At 38.6% G+C, this 23,103-nt stretch overlaps 2 non-coding genes and 1 pseudogene across 2 annotated transcripts; all 3 read right to left on the minus strand.

Moving 5' to 3' along the window:
• LOC130903148 (large subunit ribosomal RNA) overlaps positions 1-3,116 on the minus strand; it is a 6,093-nt pseudogene extending 2,977 nt beyond the window's left edge.
• A 680-nt stretch (positions 3,117-3,796) lies between these two features.
• LOC130903177 (5.8S ribosomal RNA) lies at positions 3,797-3,952 on the minus strand. The gene has a single exon (XR_009060585.1). It is a non-coding gene; the product is annotated as a 5.8S ribosomal RNA (ribosomal RNA).
• A 1,119-nt stretch (positions 3,953-5,071) lies between these two features.
• LOC130903122 (small subunit ribosomal RNA) lies at positions 5,072-6,993 on the minus strand. Its single transcript, XR_009060540.1, has one exon. It is a non-coding gene; the product is annotated as a small subunit ribosomal RNA (ribosomal RNA).
• Between the last annotated feature and the right edge of the window lie 16,110 nt (positions 6,994-23,103).

The following is a 23,103-nucleotide window of genomic DNA, read 5'->3' on the forward strand; positions in this document are numbered from 1 at the left end:
GTCGAGCTGGATTTTGAGGTCGGAAATGGTGGATCGAGTCTGTCCCATGACTCCATACCGCCTGCCCAGGTATTTAAACATATCCTGAGGTGTTAATTGGCGGATGAACTGACCCTCTGCCGCGAATAGAGGCCGAGTAACCACGTAAGAGTGTTTGTTGCCTCGGTTGACGTTAACCGATATGGCAACACTCTTTGTCGGGTTAATCGACATCCCTCGCTTCGCAAAGAACTCAGTAACAGTTCTAAGCTGCTTAGTGGCACCCTTGACAGACTCGGCCAACAGCACTAGGTCATCCGCGTACGCTAGTACTGACACCTTCATGTCATCTGAGACAGGTATGCCCGACCCACCATTCTCTAGTTCGCAAACCAGAGAGAGTCATAGTTACTCCCGCCGTTTACCCGCGCTTGCTTGAATTTCTTCACTTTGACATTCAGAGCACTGGGCAGAAATCACATTGAGTCAACACCCGTTGGGGCCATCGCAATGCTTTGTTTTAATTAGACAGTCGGATTCCCCTAGTCCGTGCCAGTTCTGAGCTGACCGTTGAATGGCGGCCGAAGAGGATATCCAAATACCGATTAAGGTAATATGGAACCTCGCAGCAAGACGGTTCCGCGGGAGGCCAAGGCACGGGACCGAACTCGGATTCATAATTATCACAAACTCCAACCAGGAAGGAAAGAGAGATGCTCCAATTACTTCACCTCGCCCAGGCCCGGCACGTCAGCCGTGACCCACTTCCTCGCCAAGCCCGACACGCCCCGATCCTCAGAGCCAATCCTTATCCCGAAGTTACGGATCCAATTTGCCGACTTCCCTTACCTACATTATTCTATCGACTAGAGGCTCTTCACCTTGGAGACCTGCTGCGGATATGGGTACGAACCGGCGCGAGCCTCCACGTGGCCCTCTCCTGGATTTTCAAGGTCCGAGGGGAAGATCCGGACACCGCTGCAACTGCGGTGCTCTTCGCGTTCCAAACCATATCTCCCTGCTAGAGGATTCCATGGAACTCGAACGCTTATGCAGAAAAGAAAACTCTTCCCGGATCTCCCGACGGCGTCTCCAGGTCCTTTTGGGTTACCCCGACGAACTCTCTTGCGAGGGCCCGACTTTTTGACGGTTCCGCTGCCGGGTTCCGGAATAGGAACCGGATTCCCTTTCGCCCGATGGGTGTGTACAAACTTTTTACGTAAGTAAATAAAGCTACACCACATCAACATCGGCTTTCGCCTAGGGCTTAGGATCGACTGACTCGTGTGCAACGGCTGTTCACACGAAACCCTTCTCCACGTCAGTCCTCCAGGGCCTCGCTGGAGTATTTGCTACTACCACCAAGATCTGCACCGACGGCGGCTCCAGACGGCCTCACGGCCAATCCTTCTGCGCACACCGCCGCGACCCTCCTACTCGTCAGAGCTTCATGGTCGCGCGCAAAACGCGAACCGCACATGCCGCTGACGGTCGAGTATAAGCACGACGCTTCAGCGCCATCCATTTTCAGGGCTAGTAACTTCGGCAGGTGAGTTGTTACACACTCCTTGGCGGATTCCGACTTCCATGGCCACCGTCCTGCTGTCTTAAGTTACCAACGCCTTTCATGGTATCCCATAAGCGTCGATTTTGGCGCTTTAACTCGACGTTTGGTTCATCCCACAGCGCCAGTTCTGCTTACCAAAAATGGCCCACTTGGCACTCTGATTCGAGTCTCGCGGCTTCATAAGTTCGAGCAAGCCGGAGATCTCACCCATTTAAAGTTTGAGAATAGGTTGAGGTCGTTTCGACCCCAATGCCTCTAATCATTCGCTTTACCGGATGAAACTCGTACGCTACGAGCGCCAGCTATCCTGAGGGAAACTTCGGAGGGAACCAGCTACTAGATGGTTCGATTAGTCTTTCGCCCCTATACCCAGTTCCGACGATCGATTTGCACGTCAGAATCGCTACGGACCTCCATCAGGGTTTCCCCTGACTTCGTCCTGACCAGGCATAGTTCACCATCTTTCGGGTCCCAGCGTGTACGCTCTTGGTGCGCCTCTTCTCGTAATGAGAACGAGACGCCCCGGGAGTGCGAAGCGTTTACAATTTTTATTTGCAAATCGCTTATCCTCCCTTGGTCTACGCGAGGTAAACCTTTACTTTCATTACGCCTTTAGGTTTAGTTATTTCCCAATGACTCGCGCACATGCTAGACTCCTTGGTCCGTGTTTCAAGACGGGTCCTGAAATTACCCAAATCGATAGCGTCGTTGATCGGCGTTTCAAAACGAGGTCTGTTCGAGAACACCGTAACCAACAGTCGTTCCGGGACAGAATCGGCATTATGTCCGATTACCGTCAAACACGAAACGCTCTTGCTACGGGCCGAACGCTAATTAATCTAGCGGCCCCGCGCCATATTTCTACCGTCGAGCGAGTCTGTCGGAACATCGAGGGTCCCCATGAATTCGAATAAAATCAAGTGGTCTACCACCTCGAGTCTTAGACAGACACCCAACGGATCACGACGTCCTACTAGAGGAAAAGTGCACGCGTTCGATATCGATTAGAAAAACGTAAAACGCGATTTATTGTAATATGCCGAAACACAAACAATATCCGTCATACAAACGTTCAACTTCAATTATCGAAACGCGAATGAATTTCCTCTTTCGACCTTTCGGGTTTCTCAGGTTTACCCCTGAACGGTTTCACGTACTCTTGAACTCTCTCTTCAAAGTGCTTTTCAACTTTCCCTCACGGTACTTGTTCGCTATCGGTCTCGTGGTCATATTTAGCCTTAGATGGAGTTTACCACCCACTTAGGGCTGCACTCTCAAGCAACCCGACTCTCAGGAGAGATCCTCACGCAATCGGCAACGGTCGCTACGGGCCTGGCACCCTCTATGGGCTGTGGCCCCGTTCAAGAAGGACTTGGACGCGCCGCACGATCTCGTGATAAACGGATCCTCCCTAACACCACATTTCCCGGTGGCCGATATCGACCACGGGATTCGGTGCTGGGCTTTTCCCTGTTCGCTCGCAGCTACTGAGGGAATCCTAGTTAGTTTCTTTTCCTCCGCTTAGTAATATGCTTAAATTCAGCGGGTAATCTCACCTGCTCTGAGGTCGATATATTATAATATATCTCGTATAATATTTAAATACAATTCGCCAAACTATCATAATCATCTCTCATATGAAATATAACATTATTTGTTTTTATTTAAAGAGTCGGCAGCAGCAGCAGCAGCATCAGCATCAGCATCAGCAACACACCACCAGCCTTTATACATATATAATATTTTTAATATATATAATTCATATATTTTGTCGATATACCGTGTGTATAAATGATATAAATAAAACACTGGTCAGACGTCCAGTCTTCGAAACTTTATTATTTCTCTCGGACACGACGACCGCGTTATCATTTTATCATAAATATATTATATATACACACACTTATTTATCGACTATATATACGTCGTATATATGTATAATATATATATATTATATATAAATATAACTCTCTACCAAACAAATTTTATGTATTTCATATAAATACACGATTAATTTATGGTATAGCGGGTTGTGTTCAAAAATTGCGTAACTTTTTCTATAAAAATTTACGCTGCTTTTCGCACTTTAGGATGCCGCACAAATACAAAAAAAAATACGCACAAGTTTGTATGTGCATGTGTTTTTTCTTAATTAGTGTGCGTTATTGTTTCACATCCAACACGCTTAGGCATTATTTTTCTTTAATAAATAGAAAAATTTTAAATTCTAAGCAGTCTTTTAAATTGATACGACCCTCAGTCAGGAGTGGTCCGGGAACGAGTATCCGAGGACCGCAATGTGCGTTCGAAATGTCGATGTTCATGTGTCCTGCAGTTCACAAGTTGACGCGCAATTAGCTGCGTTCTTCATCGACCCACGAGCCAAGTGATTCACCGTTCAGGGTAATCATTTTATTATTATGTCGTTTTCTCATATTCTATTCGTCGTATTTTTAATATTTGATTATTATTAAATTAATAATATTATTATAATATCTTATACGCGTATAGAAAATTTATATAACGACATTTTTTATATATATATATATATATATATATATATATATATATATATATATTATAATAAATGGTAATTATTCGAAACTTTTAGAGAAATTATAATATCGTACTTTGATATATCTGATAAATTTTAACCGCTGCACATGTTTTATTACAAACGAGGCGCGCATAGACAGATATCTCGCACGATATATTCCTCCTCTATATATTATTACAGTTTTTTTTTTTATCTTGAAAGTTTTATACAAATTTCGACGGTCGGGCGTAAATCTTCGAACACCTTCGAAATAATACATAAAATATTATTTCTAAAACGAATTTTTATACATATCGATAGAATCGACATGTGCTTAAATTTCGTTTAGGTACCCGGATGAAAATGTCTCAATAACATAATCATCACATATAATCTTGTCGATATTTTCTTGTATTACCTTCAAACGATAAAAAACTTATGTAATAATATAATAAACGAAATAAAATTTATCCATAAAAATATAGACACACACACGACAACAGACGACGTTTCAATAAACTATATATTTTTCGTTTATTATAATAACGATTCTTTATCAGAACGTTTTTAGTTAACAAGAAATTTTGTTAATGATCGTTCCGTCAATCGTTATAATATATAATAATACATATGTTGTTATTGTTGTGTCGTCATCGTCGTCGACGCCTTCTATAAACTATGATAAAAATTTTTCGTTATATTTTTATTGGAAAAATTTATATATGTAAATATATTTTTATAGACGTATGAATTATATTTATCTTTTTTTTTTTAATTTTATTCGAAACTTGTTCGAATTTTGTAAAAATTAAAAAAAGATTTCAATATATATACATCTATAATATATATATATATATATATATAATTTATAACATATATAAATTTCTTTTGAAGAGTTCGATAATTTTGTAGAAGAAAATTCTCTTTTACAATTAATACAGACTTGATTTCGTTTTTTTTTTTTTGTTTAAAAACGAACAAATACTCTGTAATGATCCTTCCGCAGGTTCACCTACGGAAACCTTGTTACGACTTTTACTTCCTCTAAATGATCAAGTTTGGTCATCTTTCCGAAGCATCGGCGACGCCGAAACGCCACCGCGCTCAGTCCGAAGACCTCACTAAATCATTCAATCGGTAGTAGCGACGGGCGGTGTGTACAAAGGGCAGGGACGTAATCAACGCGAGCTTATGACTCGCGCTTACTGGGAATTCCTCGTTCATGGGGAACAATTGCAAGCCCCAATCCCTAGCACGAAGGAGGTTCAGCGGGTTACCCGGGCCGCTCGGCCAGGGAGGACACGCTGATTCCTTCAGTGTAGCGCGCGTGCGGCCCAGAACATCTAAGGGCATCACAGACCTGTTATTGCTCAATCTCGTGCGGCTAGAAGCCGCCTGTCCCTCTAAGAAGAATTATTTGTACGCCGACAGTAAAAACCGCGAACGGCAAGAGCCGAAACTCAATACCGACGGGCCTTTGGGATGTCGAAATACGCCTAGTTAGCAGGCTAGAGTCTCGTTCGTTATCGGAATTAACCAGACAAATCGCTCCACCAACTAAGAACGGCCATGCACCACCACCCACCGAATCAAGAAAGAGCTCTCAATCTGTCAATCCTTCCGGTGTCCGGGCCTGGTGAGGTTTCCCGTGTTGAGTCAAATTAAGCCGCAGGCTCCACTCCTGGTGGTGCCCTTCCGTCAATTCCTTTAAGTTTCAGCTTTGCAACCATACTTCCCCCGGAACCCAAAAGCTTTGGTTTCCCGGAAGCTGCCCGCCGAGTCATCGGAGGAACGTCGGCGGATCGCTAGCTGGCATCGTTTATGGTTAGAACTAGGGCGGTATCTGATCGCCTTCGAACCTCTAACTTTCGTTCTTGATCAATGAAAGCGTTTTTGGCAAATGCTTTCGCTTCTGTCCGTCTTGCGACGATCCAAGAATTTCACCTCTAACGTCGCAATACGAATGCCCCCATCCGTTCCTATTAATCATTACCTCGGGGTTCCGAAAACCAACAAAATAGAACCGAGGTCCTATTCCATTATTCCATGCACACAGTATTCAGGCAAAATTTTGGCCTGCTTTAAGCACTCTAATTTGTTCAAAGTAAACGTGCCGGCCCACCTCGACACTCAGTCAAGAGCACCGCGGCGGGATTGAGTTGGGCCGCCCTTGCGAGCTAAGCCCACCGGCAGGACGTCCCACGACACGCCAGTTAACACCGCGTACGATGAACCAGCGGCGTGGGACACAGATTCGACTACGAGCTTTTTAACCGCAACAACTTTAATATACGCTATTGGAGCTGGAATTACCGCGGCTGCTGGCACCAGACTTGCCCTCCAATTGATCCTCGTTAAAGGGTTTAGAGTGTACTCATTCCGATTACGGGGCCTCGGATGAGTCCCGTATCGTTATTTTTCGTCACTACCTCCCCGTGCCGGGAGTGGGTAATTTGCGCGCCTGCTGCCTTCCTTGGATGTGGTAGCCGTTTCTCAGGCTCCCTCTCCGGAATCGAACCCTGATTCCCCGTTACCCGTTACAACCATGGTAGGCGCAGAACCTACCATCGACAGTTGATAAGGCAGACATTTGAAAGATGCGTCGCCGGTGCGAGACCGTGCGATCAGCGAAAAGTTATTCAGAGTCACCAAATTGTACGATGACGAGCAAGCCCGCCACCGATTGGTTTTGATCTAATAAAAGCGCTCCTTCCGTCTCCGGTCGGAACTCTGTTTGCATGTATTAGCTCTAGAATTACCACAGTTATCCAAGTAAATGTGGGTACGATCTAAGGAACCATAACTGATTTAATGAGCCTTTCGCGGTTTCACCTTAATTTGGCTTGTACTGAGACATGCATGGCTTAATCTTTGAGACAAGCATATGACTACTGGCAGGATCAACCAGGGAACTGTGTTTTATAATATATATAATATATATTATTATTATTATTATTATATATATATATATATATTTTATAATAAAAAACTATTATCGAAAAAGTTTTAATAACAATATCCAAAAGAGGATAAATTATGATGATGTTTTTTATATTACATATATACTTTATATTTATACATAATATAATAATCATCTATATTCGTGTATAAACACATTGTTATTTACTTTTTCTTTTGCGTGTTTGCTGCGCTTATTATTGAAAATATATAATTTTCAGCGCCACGCTTTATTTATATTTTTTCTTATTTTATAAAATTTCACCGAATCGACTATAAATCTATCTAAATTTAATCGAAATGAGAAAAATTAGATGATTACGTCGACCGGGCTACAATTTCGACATTATCTCTACCCTTCGCTAGATTGTAAGCGACATGGTTTATACATTAGGTAATAATGAACGAAATTTTTATTCTCGCACGGAATAATGAGAGTTATCGCAAATATTGTGTATTATATATATAAAAGTGTAATATAATATATATTTTTCATAGACGATCGCATATGAATCGCTCACGATAGAACGCTAGCTAAATTCGCGATCTCGCAATAGATATTTAATTTGTGGATAAATTGATATAATATCTAAAAAGGGAACCGCTAGCAATATACGTTAATATATTGGAGGAGAACGGGGACCCTTTCAGAAAACTATATAATCCACCGATGTGGAATGACCGAAACAACGTCTTTACGTAAATTATAACGAGTTTATTAAAATTTAACGAGACGTCAACTTCGATACACCACACATATATGTGCGCTGTACAACGGTACGCCTTCTACATTAACATTAATAAAGATGTATAGTGAAAATATATAAAAGATGTATTGTGAATATTAAAAAGAAGTATTATGAAATTACATGTTTTGTATTTAGAAGCCGTCCGAGGTGTATCTATCACATAAAAGTGTTATGAAAATATTAACAATAAGGAAAAAAAGTATTATGAAATTAGATGGCCGCTCGATGTATGAACGTACGAGGTGTATTATATAAAAGTTGTATGAAAATAGAAATAATAATGAAAAACAAGTATTATGAAATTAAATTCCGCTCGATATAGGAACTTGTCGAGAAAGATGATTTGTGAAGTTGAATGGAGATGTTTTGTATGTAGAAGTCGTCCGAGGTGTATGACATAAAAATGTTATGAAAATATTAACCATAAGGAAAAAAAGTATTATGAAATTAGATCGCCGCTCGATGTATGAACGTACGAGGTGTATTATATAAAAGTTGTATGAAAATAGAAATAATAATAAAAAACAAGTATTATGAAATTAAATTCCGCTCGATATAGGAACTTGTCGAGAAAGATGATTTGTGAAGTTGAATGGAGATGTTTTGTATGTAGAAGTCGTCCGAGGTGTATGACATAAAAATGTTATGAAAATATTAACCATAAGGAAAAAAAGTATTATGAAATTAGATCGCCGCTCGATGTATGAACGTACGAGGTGTATTATATAAAAGTTGTATGAAAATAGAAATAATAATAAAAAACAAGTATTATGAAATTAAATTCCGCTCGATATAGCAATTTGTCGAGAAAGATGATTTGTGAAAATTGAGTGGAGATGTTTTGTATTTAAAAGCCGTCCGAGGTGTATGACATAAAAGTGTTATGAAAATATTAACAATAAGGAAAAAAAGTATTATGAAATTAGATCGCCGCTCGATGTATGAACGTACGAGGTGTATTATATAAAAGTTGTATGAAAATAGAAATAATAATAAAAAACAAGTATTATGAAATTAGATCGCCGCTCGATGTATGAACGTACGAGGTGTATTATATAAAAGTTGTATGAAAATAGAAATAATAATAAAAAACAAGTATTATGAAATTAAATTCCGCTCGATATAGGAACTTGTCGAGAAAGATGATTTGTGAAGTTGAATGGAGATGTTTTGTATGTAGAAGTCGTCCGAGGTGTATGACATAAAAATGTTATGAAAATATTAACCATAAGGAAAAAAAGTATTATGAAATTAGATCGCCGCTCGATGTATGAACGTACGAGGTGTATTTTATAAAAGTTGTATGAAAATAGAAATAATAATAAAAAACAAGTATTATGAAATTAAATTCCGCTCGATATAGCAATTTGTCGAGAAAGATGATTTGTGAAAATTGAGTGGAGATGTTTTGTATTTAAAAGCCGTCCGAGGTGTATGACATAAAAGTGTTATGAAAATATTAACAATAAGGAAAAAAAGTATTATGAAATTAGATCGCCGCTCGATGTATGAACGTACGAGGTGTATTATATAAAAGTTGTATGAAAATAGAAATAATAATGAAAAACAAGTATTATGAAATTAAATTCCGCTCGATATAGGAACTTGTCGAAAAAGATGATTTGTGAAGTTGAATGGAGATGTTTTGTATGTAGAAGTCGTCCGAGGTGTATGACATAAAAATGTTATGAAAATATTAACCATAAGGAAAAAAAGTATTATGAAATTAGATCGCCGCTCGATGTATGAACGTACGAGGTGTATTATATAAAAGTTGTATGAAAATAGAAATAATAATAAAAAACAAGTATTATGAAATTTAATTCCGCTCGATATAGGAACTTGTCGAGAAAGATGATTTGTGAAGTTGAATGGAGATGTTTTGTATGTAGAAGTCGTCCGAGGTGTATGACATAAAAGTGTTATGAAAATATTAACGATAAAGAAAAAAAGTATTATGAAATTAGATCGCCGCTCGATGTATGAACGTACGAGGTGTATTATATAAAAGTTGTATGAAAATAGTAATAATTATGAAAAATAAAGTATTACGAAATTACCTAAGTTTGGTGACTGACCGGCAGAGGGCGCTAGTGTCTATAAAACCGTGTTCAGTTTGTCGTCTGGCCGGCAGAGGGCGCTAGTGTCTATAAAACTGTGTTTAGTTTGTCTTCTGGCCGGCAGAGGGCGCTAGTGTCTATTAAACCGTGTTAAGTTCGGTGACTGACCGGCAGAGGGCGCTAGTGTCTATAAAACCGTGTTCAGTTTGTCGTCTGGCCGGCAGAGGGCGCTAGTGTCTATAAAACTGTGTTTAGTTTGTGTTCTGGCCGGCAGAGGGCGCTAGTGTCTATTAAACCGTGTTAAGTTCGGTGACTGGCCGGCAGAGGGCGCTAGTGTCTATAAAACCGTGTTCAGTTTGTCGTCTGGCCGGCAGAGGGCGCTAGTGTCTATAAAACTGTGTTTAGTTTGTCTTCTGGCCGGCAGAGGGCGCTAGTGTCTATTAAACCGTGTTAAGTTCGGTGACTGGCCGGCAGAGGGCGCTAGTGTCTATAAAAATGTGTTTAGTTTGTCGTCTCGCCGGCAGAGGGCGCTAGTGTCTATAAAACCGTGTTCAGTTTGTCGTCTGGCCGGCAGAGGGCGCTAGTGTCTATAAAACTGTGTTTAGTTTGTCTTCTGGCCGGCAGAGGGCGCTAGTGTCTATTAAACCGTGTTAAGTTCGGTGACTGACCGGCAGAGGGCGCTAGTGTCTATAAAACCGTGTTCAGTTTGTCGTCTGGCCGGCAGAGGGCGCTAGTGTCTATAAAACTGTGTTTAGTTTGTCTTCTGGCCGGCAGAGGGCGCTAGTGTCTATTAAACCGTGTTAAGTTCGGTGACTGGCCGGCAGAGGGCGCTAGTGTCTATAAAACCGTATTAAGTTTGGTGTCTGGTCGGCAGGATATAGCAACTTGTCGAAAAAGTTGAATTGTGTAAATTGAATGGAAATTTTTTTTATGTAGAAGCCGTTCGAGGTATATTATATAAAAGTGTTATGAAAATATTAACAATAACGGAAAAAAGTATTATGAAATTAGATGGCCGCTCGATGTATGAACGTACGAGGTGTATTATATAAAAGTTTTATGAAAATAGAAATAATAATGAAAAACAAGTATTATGAAATTTAATTCCGCTCGATATAGGAACTTGTCGAGAAAGATGATTTGTGAAGTTGAATGGAGATGTTTTGTATGTAGAAGTCGTCCGAGGTGTATGACATAAAAGTGTTATGAAAATATTAACGATAAAGAAAAAAAGTATTATGAAATTAGATCGCCGCTCGATGTATGAACGTACGAGGTGTATTATATAAAAGTTTTATGAAAATAGTAATAATTATGAAAAACAAAGTATTACGAAATTACCTAAGTTTGGTGACTGACCGGCAGAGGGCGCTAGTGTCTATAAAACCGTGTTCAGTTTGTCGTCTGGCCGGCAGAGGGCGCTAGTGTCTATAAAACTGTGTTTAGTTTGTCTTCTGGCCGGCAGAGGGCGCTAGTGTCTATTAAACCGTGTTAAGTTCGGTGACTGGCCGGCAGAGGGCGCTAGTGTCTATAAAAAGGTGTTTAGTTTGTCGTCTCTCCGGCAGAGGGCGCTAGTGTCTATAAAACCGTGTTCAGTTTGTCGTCTGGCCGGCAGAGGGCGCTAGTGTCTATAAAACTGTGTTTGGTTTGTCTTCTGGCCGGCAGAGGGCGCTAGTGTCTATTAAACCGTGTTAAGTTCGGTGACTGGCCGGCAGAGGGCGCTAGTGTCTATAAAACAGTGTTAAGTTCGGTGACTGGCCGGCAGAGGGCGCTAGTGTCTATAAAACCGTATTAAGTTTGGTGTCTGGTCGGCAGGATATAGCAACTTGTCGAAAAAGTTGAATTGTGTAAATTGAATGGAAATTTTTTTTATGTAGAAGCCGTTCGAGGTATATTATATAAAAGTGTTATGAAAATATTAACAATAACGGAAAAAAGTATTATGAAATTAGATGGCCGCTCGATGTATGAACGTACGAGGTGTATTATATAAAAGTTTTATGAAAATAGAAATAATAATGAAAAACAAGTATTATGAAATTTAATTCCGCTCGATATAGGAACTTGTCGAGAAAGATGATTTGTGAAGTTGAATGGAGATGTTTTGTATGTAGAAGTCGTCCGAGGTGTATGACATAAAAGTGTTATGAAAATATTAACGATAAAGAAAAAAAGTATTATGAAATTAGATCGCCGCTCGATGTATGAACGTACGAGGTGTATTATATAAAAGTTTTATGAAAATAGTAATAATTATGAAAAACAAAGTATTACGAAATTACCTAAGTTTGGTGACTGACCGGCAGAGGGCGCTAGTGTCTATAAAAATGTGTTTAGTTTGTCGTCTCTCCGGCAGAGGGCGCTAGTGTCTATAAAACCGTGTTCAGTTTGTCGTCTCTCCGGCAGAGGGCGCTAGTGTCTATAAAACCGTGTTCAGTTTGTCGTCTGGCCGGCAGAGGGCGCTAGTGTCTATAAAACTGTGTTTGGTTAGTCTTCTGGCCGGCAGAGGGCGCTAGTGTCTATAAAACAGTGTTAAGTTCGGTGACTGGCCGGCAGAGGGCGCTAGTGTCTATAAAACAGTGTTAAGTTCGGTGACTGGCCGGCAGAGGGCGCTAGTGTCTATAAAACCGTATTAAGTTTGGTGTCTGGTCGGCAGGATATAGCAACTTGTCGAAAAAGTTGAATTGTGTAAATTGAATGGAAATTTTTTTTATGTAGAAGCCGTTCGAGGTATATTATATAAAAGTGTTATGAAAATATTAACAATAACGGAAAAAAGTATTATGAAATTAGATGGCCGCTCGATGTATGAACGTACGAGGTGTATTATATAAAAGTTTTATGAAAATAGAAATAATAATGAAAAACAAGTATTATGAAATTTAATTCCGCTCGATATAGGAACTTGTCGAGAAAGATGATTTGTGAAGTTGAATGGAGATGTTTTGTATGTAGAAGTCGTCCGAGGTGTATGACATAAAAGTGTTATGAAAATATTAACGATAAAGAAAAAAAGTATTATGAAATTAGATCGCCGCTCGATGTATGAACGTACGAGGTGTATTATATAAAAGTTTTATGAAAATAGTAATAATTATGAAAAACAAAGTATTACGAAATTACCTAAGTTTGGTGACTGACCGGCAGAGGGCGCTAGTGTCTATTAAACCGTGTTAAGTTCGGTGACTGGCCGGCAGAGGGCGCTAGTGTCTATAAAAATGTGTTTAGTTTGTCGTCTCGCCGGCAGAGGGCGCTAGTGTCTATAAAACCGTGTTCAGTTTGTCGTCTGGCCGGCAGAGGGCGCTAGTGTCTATAAAACTGTGTTTAGTTTGTCTTCTGGCCGGCAGAGGGCGCTAGTGTCTATTAAACCGTGTTAAGTTCGGTGACTGGTGTTCAGTTTGTCGTCTGGCCGGCAGAGGGCGCTAGTGTCTATAAAACTGTGTTTAGTTTGTCTTCTGGCCGGCAGAGGGCGCTAGTGTCTATTAAACCGTGTTAAGTTCGGTGACTGGCCGGCAGAGGGCGCTAGTGTCTATAAAAATGTGTTTAGTTTGTCGTCTCGCCGGCAGAGGGCGCTAGTGTCTATAAAACCGTGTTCAGTTTGTCGTCTGGCCGGCAGAGGGCGCTAGTGTCTATAAAACTGTGTTTGGTTAGTCTTCTGGCCGGCAGAGGGCGCTAGTGTCTATAAAACAGTGTTAAGTTCGGTGACTGGCCGGCAGAGGGCGCTAGTGTCTATAAAACCGTATTAAGTTTGGTGTCTGGTCGGCAGGATATAGCAACTTGTCGAAAAAGTTGAATTGTGTAAATTGAATGGAAATTTTTTTTATGTAGAAGCCGTTCGAGGTATATTATATAAAAGTGTTATGAAAATATTAACAATAACGGAAAAAAGTATTATGAAATTAGATGGCCGCTCGATGTATGAACGTACGAGGTGTATTATATAAAAGTTTTATGAAAATAGAAATAATAATGAAAAACAAGTATTATGAAATTTAATTCCGCTCGATATAGGAACTTGTCGAGAAAGATGATTTGTGAAGTTGAATGGAGATGTTTTGTATGTAGAAGTCGTCCGAGGTGTATGACATAAAAGTGTTATGAAAATATTAACGATAAAGAAAAAAAGTATTATGAAATTAGATCGCCGCTCGATGTATGAACGTACGAGGTGTATTATATAAAAGTTTTATGAAAATAGTAATAATTATGAAAAACAAAGTATTACGAAATTACCTAAGTTTGGTGACTGACCGGCAGAGGGCGCTAGTGTCTATAAAACCGTGTTCAGTTTGTCGTCTGGCCGGCAGAGGGCGCTAGTGTCTATAAAACTGTGTTTAGTTTGTCTTCTGGCCGGCAGAGGGCGCTAGTGTCTATTAAACCGTGTTAAGTTCGGTGACTGGCCGGCAGAGGGCGCTAGTGTCTATAAAAAGGTGTTTAGTTTGTCGTCTCTCCGGCAGAGGGCGCTAGTGTCTATAAAACCGTGTTCAGTTTGTCGTCTGGCCGGCAGAGGGCGCTAGTGTCTATAAAACTGTGTTTGGTTTGTCTTCTGGCCGGCAGAGGGCGCTAGTGTCTATTAAACCGTGTTAAGTTCGGTGACTGGCCGGCAGAGGGCGCTAGTGTCTATAAAACAGTGTTAAGTTCGGTGACTGGCCGGCAGAGGGCGCTAGTGTCTATAAAACCGTATTAAGTTTGGTGTCTGGTCGGCAGGATATAGCAACTTGTCGAAAAAGTTGAATTGTGTAAATTGAATGGAAATTTTTTTTATGTAGAAGCCGTTCGAGGTATATTATATAAAAGTGTTATGAAAATATTAACAATAACGGAAAAAAGTATTATGAAATTAGATGGCCGCTCGATGTATGAACGTACGAGGTGTATTATATAAAAGTTTTATGAAAATAGAAATAATAATGAAAAACAAGTATTATGAAATTTAATTCCGCTCGATATAGGAACTTGTCGAGAAAGATGATTTGTGAAGTTGAATGGAGATGTTTTGTATGTAGAAGTCGTCCGAGGTGTATGACATAAAAGTGTTATGAAAATATTAACGATAAAGAAAAAAAGTATTATGAAATTAGATCGCCGCTCGATGTATGAACGTACGAGGTGTATTATATAAAAGTTTTATGAAAATAGTAATAATTATGAAAAACAAAGTATTACGAAATTACCTAAGTTTGGTGACTGACCGGCAGAGGGCGCTAGTGTCTATAAAAATGTGTTTAGTTTGTCGTCTCTCCGGCAGAGGGCGCTAGTGTCTATAAAACCGTGTTCAGTTTGTCGTCTCTCCGGCAGAGGGCGCTAGTGTCTATAAAACCGTGTTCAGTTTGTCGTCTGGCCGGCAGAGGGCGCTAGTGTCTATAAAACTGTGTTTGGTTAGTCTTCTGGCCGGCAGAGGGCGCTAGTGTCTATAAAACAGTGTTAAGTTCGGTGACTGGCCGGCAGAGGGCGCTAGTGTCTATAAAACAGTGTTAAGTTCGGTGACTGGCCGGCAGAGGGCGCTAGTGTCTATAAAACCGTATTAAGTTTGGTGTCTGGTCGGCAGGATATAGCAACTTGTCGAAAAAGTTGAATTGTGTAAATTGAATGGAAATTTTTTTTATGTAGAAGCCGTTCGAGGTATATTATATAAAAGTGTTATGAAAATATTAACAATAACGGAAAAAAGTATTATGAAATTAGATGGCCGCTCGATGTATGAACGTACGAGGTGTATTATATAAAAGTTTTATGAAAATAGAAATAATAATGAAAAACAAGTATTATGAAATTTAATTCCGCTCGATATAGGAACTTGTCGAGAAAGATGATTTGTGAAGTTGAATGGAGATGTTTTGTATGTAGAAGTCGTCCGAGGTGTATGACATAAAAGTGTTATGAAAATATTAACGATAAAGAAAAAAAGTATTATGAAATTAGATCGCCGCTCGATGTATGAACGTACGAGGTGTATTATATAAAAGTTTTATGAAAATAGTAATAATTATGAAAAACAAAGTATTACGAAATTACCTAAGTTTGGTGACTGACCGGCAGAGGGCGCTAGTGTCTATAAAACCGTGTTCAGTTTGTCGTCTGGCCGGCAGAGGGCGCTAGTGTCTATAAAACCGTGTTCAGTTTGTCGTCTGGCCGGCAGAGGGCGCTAGTGTCTATAAAACTGTGTTTAGTTTGTCTTCTGGCCGGCAGAGGGCGCTAGTGTCTATTAAACCGTGTTAAGTTCGGTGACTGACCGGCAGAGGGCGCTAGTGTCTATAAAACCGTGTTCAGTTTGTCGTCTGGCCGGCAGAGGGCGCTAGTGTCTATAAAACAGTGTTAAGTTCGGTGACTGGCCGGCAGAGGGCGCTAGTGTCTATAAAACAGTGTTAAGTTCGGTGACTGGCCGGCAGAGGGCGCTAGTGTCTATAAAACCGTATTAAGTTTGGTGTCTGGTCGGCAGGATATAGCAACTTGTCGAAAAAGTTGAATTGTGTAAATTGAATGGAAATTTTTTTTATGTAGAAGCCGTTCGAGGTATATTATATAAAAGTGTTATGAAAATATTAACAATAACGGAAAAAAGTATTATGAAATTAGATGGCCGCTCGATGTATGAACGTACGAGGTGTATTATATAAAAGTTTTATGAAAATAGAAATAATAATGAAAAACAAGTATTATGAAATTTAATTCCGCTCGATATAGGAACTTGTCGAGAAAGATGATTTGTGAAGTTGAATGGAGATGTTTTGTATGTAGAAGTCGTCCGAGGTGTATGACATAAAAGTGTTATGAAAATATTAACGATAAAGAAAAAAAGTATTATGAAATTAGATCGCCGCTCGATGTATGAACGTACGAGGTGTATTATATAAAAGTTTTATGAAAATAGTAATAATTATGAAAAACAAAGTATTACGAAATTACCTAAGTTTGGTGACTGACCGGCAGAGGGCGCTAGTGTCTATAAAAATGTGTTTAGTTTGTCGTCTCTCCGGCAGAGGGCGCTAGTGTCTATAAAACCGTGTTCAGTTTGTCGTCTGGCCGGCAGAGGGCGCTAGTGTCTATAAAACTGTGTTTGGTTAGTCTTCTGGCCGGCAGAGGGCGCTAGTGTCTATTAAACCGTGTTAAGTTCGGTGACTGACCGGCAGAGGGCGCTAGTGTCTATAAAACCGTGTTCAGTTTGTCGTCTGGCCGGCAGAGGGCGCTAGTGTCTATAAAACTGTGTTTAGTTTGTCTTCTGGCCGGCAGAGGGCGCTAGTGTCTATTAAACCGTGTTAAGTTCGGTGACTGGCCGGCAGAGGGCGCTAGTGTCTATAAAAATGTGTTTAGTTTGTCGTCTCGCCGGCAGAGGGCGCTAGTGTCTATAAAACCGTGTTCAGTTTGTCGTCTGGCCGGCAGAGGGCGCTAGTGTCTATAAAACTGTGTTTGGTTAGTCTTCTGGCCGGCAGAGGGCGCTAGTGTCTATAAAACAGTGTTAAGTTCGGTGACTGGCCGGCAGAGGGCGCTAGTGTCTATAAAACCGTATTAAGTTTGGTGTCTGGTCGGCAGGATATAGCAACTTGTCGAAAAAGTTGAATTGTGTAAATTGAATGGAAATTTTTTTTATGTAGAAGCCGTTCGAGGTATATTATATAAAAGTGTTATGAAAATATTAACAATAACGGAAAAAAGTATTATGAAATTAGATGGCCGCTCGATGTATGAACGTACGAGGTGTATTATATAAAAGTTTTATGAAAATAGAAATAATAATGAAAAACAAGTATTATGAAATTTAATTCCGCTCGATATAGGAACTTGTCGAGAAAGATGATTTGTGAAGTTGAATGGAGATGTTTTGTATGTAGAAGTCGTCCGAGGTGTATGACATAAAAGTGTTATGAAAATATTAACAATAAGGAAAAAAAGTATTATGAAATTAGATGGCCGCTCGATGTATGAACGTACGAGGTGTATTATATAAAAGTTGTATGAAAATAGAAATAATAATGAAAAACAAGTATTATGAAATTAAATTCCGCTCGATATAGGAACTTGTCGAGAAAGATGATTTGTGAAGTTGAATGGAGATGTTTTGTATGTAGAAGTCGTCCGAGGTGTATGACATAAAAATGTTATGAAAATATTAACCATAAGGAAAAAAAGTATTATGAAATTAGATCGCCGCTCGATGTATGAACGTACGAGGTGTATTATATAAAAGTTGTATGAAAATAGAAATAATAATAAAAAACAAGTATTATGAAATTAAATTCCGCTCGATATAGCAATTTGTCGAGAAAGATGATTTGTGAAAATTGAGTGGAGATGTTTTGTATTTAAAAGCCGTCCGAGGTGTATGACATAAAAGTGTTATGAAAATATTAACAATAAGGAAAAAAAGTATTATGAAATTAGATCGCCGCTCGATGTATGGACGTACGAGGTGTATTATATAAAAGTTGTATGAAAATAGAAATAATAATAAAAAACAAGTATTATGAAATTAGATCGCCGCTCGATGTATGAACGTACGAGGTGTATTATATAAAAGTTGTATGAAAATAGAAATAATAATAAAAAACAAGTATTATGAAATTAAATTCCGCTCGATATAGGAACTTGTCGAGAAAGATGATTTGTGAAGTTGAATGGAGATGTTTTGTATGTAGAAGTCGTCCGAGGTGTATGACATAAAAATGTTATGAAAATATTAACCATAAGGAAAAAAAGTATTATGAAATTAGATCGCCGCTCGATGTATGAACGTACGAGGTGTATTATATAAAAGTTGTATGAAAATAGAAATAATAATAAAAAACAAGTATTATGAAATTAAATTCCGCTCGATATAGCAATTTGTCGAGAAAGATGATTTGTGAAAATTGAGTGGAGATGTTTTGTATTTAAAAGCCGTCCGAGGTGTATGACATAAAAGTGTTATGAAAATATTAACAATAAGGAAAAAAAGTATTATGAAATTAGATCGCCGCTCGATGTATGAACGTACGAGGTGTATTATATAAAAGTTGTATGAAAATAGAAATAATAATGAAAAACAAGTATTATGAAATTAAATTCCGCTCGATATAGGAACTTGTCGAAAAAGATGATTTGTGAAGTTGAATGGAGATGTTTTGTATGTAGAAGTCGTCCGAGGTGTATGACATAAAAATGTTATGAAAATATTAACCATAAGGAAAAAAAGTATTATGAAATTAGATCGCCGCTCGATGTATGAACGTACGAGGTGTATTATATAAAAGTTTTATGAAAATAGAAATAATAATGAAAAACAAGTATTATGAAATTTAATTCCGCTCGATATAGGAACTTGTCGAGAAAGATGATTTGTGAAGTTGAATGGAGATGTTTTGTATGTAGAAGTCGTCCGAGGTGTATGACATAAAAGTGTTATGAAAATATTAACGATAAAGAAAAAAAGTATTATGAAATTAGATCGCCGCTCGATGTATGAACGTACGAGGTGTATTATATAAAAGTTTTATGAAAATAGTAATAATTATGAAAAACAAAGTATTACGAAATTACCTAAGTTTGGTGACTGACCGGCAGAGGGCGCTAGTGTCTATAAAACCGTGTTCAGTTTGTCGTCTGGCCGGCAGAGGGCGCTAGTGTCTATAAAACCGTGTTCAGTTTGTCGTCTGGCCGGCAGAGGGCGCTAGTGTCTATAAAACTGTGTTTGGTTTGTCTTCTGGCCGGCAGAGGGCGCTAGTGTCTATTAAACCGTGTTAAGTTCGGTGACTGGCCGGCAGAGGGCGCTAGTGTCTATAAAACAGTGTTAAGTTCGGTGACTGGCCGGCAGAGGGCGCTAGTGTCTATAAAACCGTATTAAGTTTGGTGTCTGGTCGGCAGGATATAGCAACTTGTCGAAAAAGTTGAATTGTGTAAATTGAATGGAAATTTTTTTTATGTAGAAGCCGTTCGAGGTATATTATATAAAAGTGTCATGAAAATATTAACAATAACGGAAAAAAGTATTATGAAATTAGATGGCCGCTCGATGTATGAACGTACGAGGTGTATTATATAAAAGTTTTATGAAAATAGAAATAATAATGAAAAACAAGTATTATGAAATTTAATTCCGCTCGATATAGGAACTTGTCGAGAAAGATGATTTGTGAAGTTGAATGGAGATGTTTTGTATGTAGAAGTCGTCCGAGGTGTATGACATAAAAGTGTTATGAAAATATTAACGATAAAGAAAAAAAGTATTATGAAATTAGATCGCCGCTCGATGTATGAACGTACGAGGTGTATTATATAAAAGTTTTATGAAAATAGTAATAATTATGAAAAACAAAGTATTACGAAATTACCTAAGTTTGGTGACTGACCGGCAGAGGGCGCTAGTGTCTATAAAAATGTGTTTAGTTTGTCGTCTCTCCGGCAGAGGGCGCTAGTGTCTATAAAACCGTGTTCAGTTTGTCGTCTGGCCGGCAGAGGGCGCTAGTGTCTATTAAACCGTGTTAAGTTCGGTGACTGGCCGGCAGAGGGCGCTAGTGTCTATAAAACAGTGTTAAGTTCGGTGACTGGCCGGCAGAGGGCGCTAGTGTCTATAAAACCGTATAAAGTTTGGTGTCTGGTCGGCAGGATATAGGAACTTGTCGAAAAAGTTGAATTGTGTAAATTGAATGGAAATTTTTTTTATGTAGAAGCCGTTCGAGGTATATTATATAAAAGTGTTATGAAAATATTAACAATAACGGAAAAAAGTATTATGAAATTAGATGGCCGCTCGATGTATGAACGTACGAGGTGTATTATATAAAAGTTGTATGAAAATAGTAATAATTATGAAAAGCAAAGTATTAGGAAATTAGATTCCGCTCGATATAGGAACTTGTCGAAAAAGATGAATTGTGAAAATTGAATGAAGGTGTTTAGTATGTAGAAGCCGTTCGGGGTGTAACATATAAAAGTTGTATAAAAATAGTGAAACAAAGGGAAAAAAGTATTGTGAATTTATATTCCGCTCGATATAATAGGTACTTGTCCAAAAATAAAGAAATAGATGTATGTTAGTTTCGGTTGTGTGAAGCGATGCACACCTGGGACACCTTCTGATGGGTATTATGAAGATTTTTCCATCCACACTAAAAAAAACGTTAGGTTAGGTTAGGTTAGGTTAGGTTAGGTTAGGTTAGGTTAGGTTAGGTTAGGTTAGGTTAGGTTAGGTTAGGTTAGGTTAGGTTAGGTTAGGTTAGGTTAGGTTAGTTTAGGTTAGGTTAGGTTAGGTTAGGTTAGGTTAGGTTAGGTTAGGGTAAGTTAGTTTAAAGTTTTATGAAAATAGAAACCGTTCGAGGTGTAACATATAAAAGTTGTATGAAATAGATGTATTGTGAAAGTTGGATTAGAAAAAGTTCGTGTTTAGTTTGTCGTCTGGCCGGCAGAGGGCGCTAGTGTCTATAGAATCGTGTTAAGTTTGGTGTCTGGGCGGCAGGATATAGGAACTCGTCGAAAAAGATGAATTGTGAAAATTGAATGGAGATGTTTTGTATGTAGAAGCGGTTCGAGGTGTGTTATATGAAAGTTTTATGAAAATAGTAATAATGATGAATAACAAGTATTATGAAATTAGATTGCTCTCGATATAGGAACTTGATGAACAAAATTAACTGTGAAAATTGAAAGAGTTGTTTTGGATGTGGATTATATAAAAGTTGTATGAAAATATTAATAATGTCAAAAAATATGAATTGTGAAAATTGTATGGAGATAGATGTTTTGGATGTCTACATCCGTCCGAGGTGTTTTATATAAAAGTGTTGTGAAAATAGTAACAATAAAATTCCCACAGAAAAATAATCTTAACGGAAAAATGAATGTGTAATGGAAATAGGAACCATCGGTCCGACAAATGAGCTTACGAATCACTAAAAATACTTATATAAAAAGTTTAACCGAAAAATTGTGTTATGAATCAATGAATAAAATAGAAGCCGTAACAATATAAGAAAATGTAATATTAACGGTAAAAGATGTATATAGAAAGTTGAAACGAAAAGAAGTGTGTGAAAAATGGAATTCTATCTAAAATATATAATGAGAAAATACGTCTCGAGTTTTGGATACATAATAATATTGCTTGAAAGCCTTGAAAAAATGACATTAAATTGTTTCCAAAAAAAGAAGCTTTATGAAAATTTACTTATAAAAAATGCCGCTTCCGAAATACAACTATTAACAATAATAACAATATAGAGTATATATGTTGATGTTGTTTATTATTATTATTGTTGTTGTTGTATTATCGAAAACGGCATGTGTTATATCCAATAAAAACTGCTCTAATATATATTTTATATATATATATATTATATATATATATATTATATATATATATATATATATATATATATATATATATATATATATAAGTCGAAAACTAAAAACTTTTAGGAAATTTTATTTATAAAAAATGCCGTTTCCCGAATACAACAACAACAACAACAACAACAACAACTCTCTACTATTAACAATATTAACAATATAATTTGTTAATATGTCGTTAGTATTGTTGTTGTGCGCGTGTAGTAGTATATAAGAGAAAACGGCAATATTTATAAAAAGAAATTGCAAAAAAAGGGGCCTCGTCTAATCGACAAGACGAATCCCCAAGCTAAGGGCTGAGTCTCAATAGATCGCAGCGTGGAAACTGCTCTACCAGGTACAACACCCTGCCAGGTACGTAAGTCGTCTACAGACAATTCCGAGTTCCAACATCGAAATGATTGTTTTACCCATATTCGTCTATTAAAAGATCGTGTCGTACATAGCAAGGATCGATCCCACCGTCGACAAATGATCTTTTATAGATATAGGGCTCGTGCGACGACCGCAACAAAGCTACGATCGCCTAGTAAAGTCACATTGTTTTGAGCCTTTCGACTCTCGGAACTCCAAGAGATATCGTTGCCACCTTTGACTAGAAAGGATACGGCCTTAGAGGCGTTCAGGCATAATCCCACGGATGGTAGCTTCGCACCATTACCCGCTCGAGTAAGTGCGTCAACCAAATGTCCGAACCTGCGGTTCCTCTCGTACTGAGCAGGATTACTATCGCAACGACGAGTCATCAGTAGGGTAAAACTAACCTGTCTCACGACGGTCTAAACCCAGCTCACGTTCCCTTTAAACGGGTGAACTAGTTAGAAGCGGCCGCGACATCGCGGCTCCTCCTCGGAATATATCAAAGTTGAATATATTTGGAATTTGAAATTTATATTTCCTTCTTTATATGAATACATATATTTATTTTATATATAT

Source organism: Diorhabda carinulata, unplaced genomic scaffold (genome assembly GCF_026250575.1).
Source record: "Diorhabda carinulata isolate Delta unplaced genomic scaffold, icDioCari1.1 Dcau_14, whole genome shotgun sequence".
Lineage (NCBI taxonomy): Eukaryota > Metazoa > Arthropoda > Insecta > Coleoptera > Chrysomelidae > Diorhabda > Diorhabda carinulata.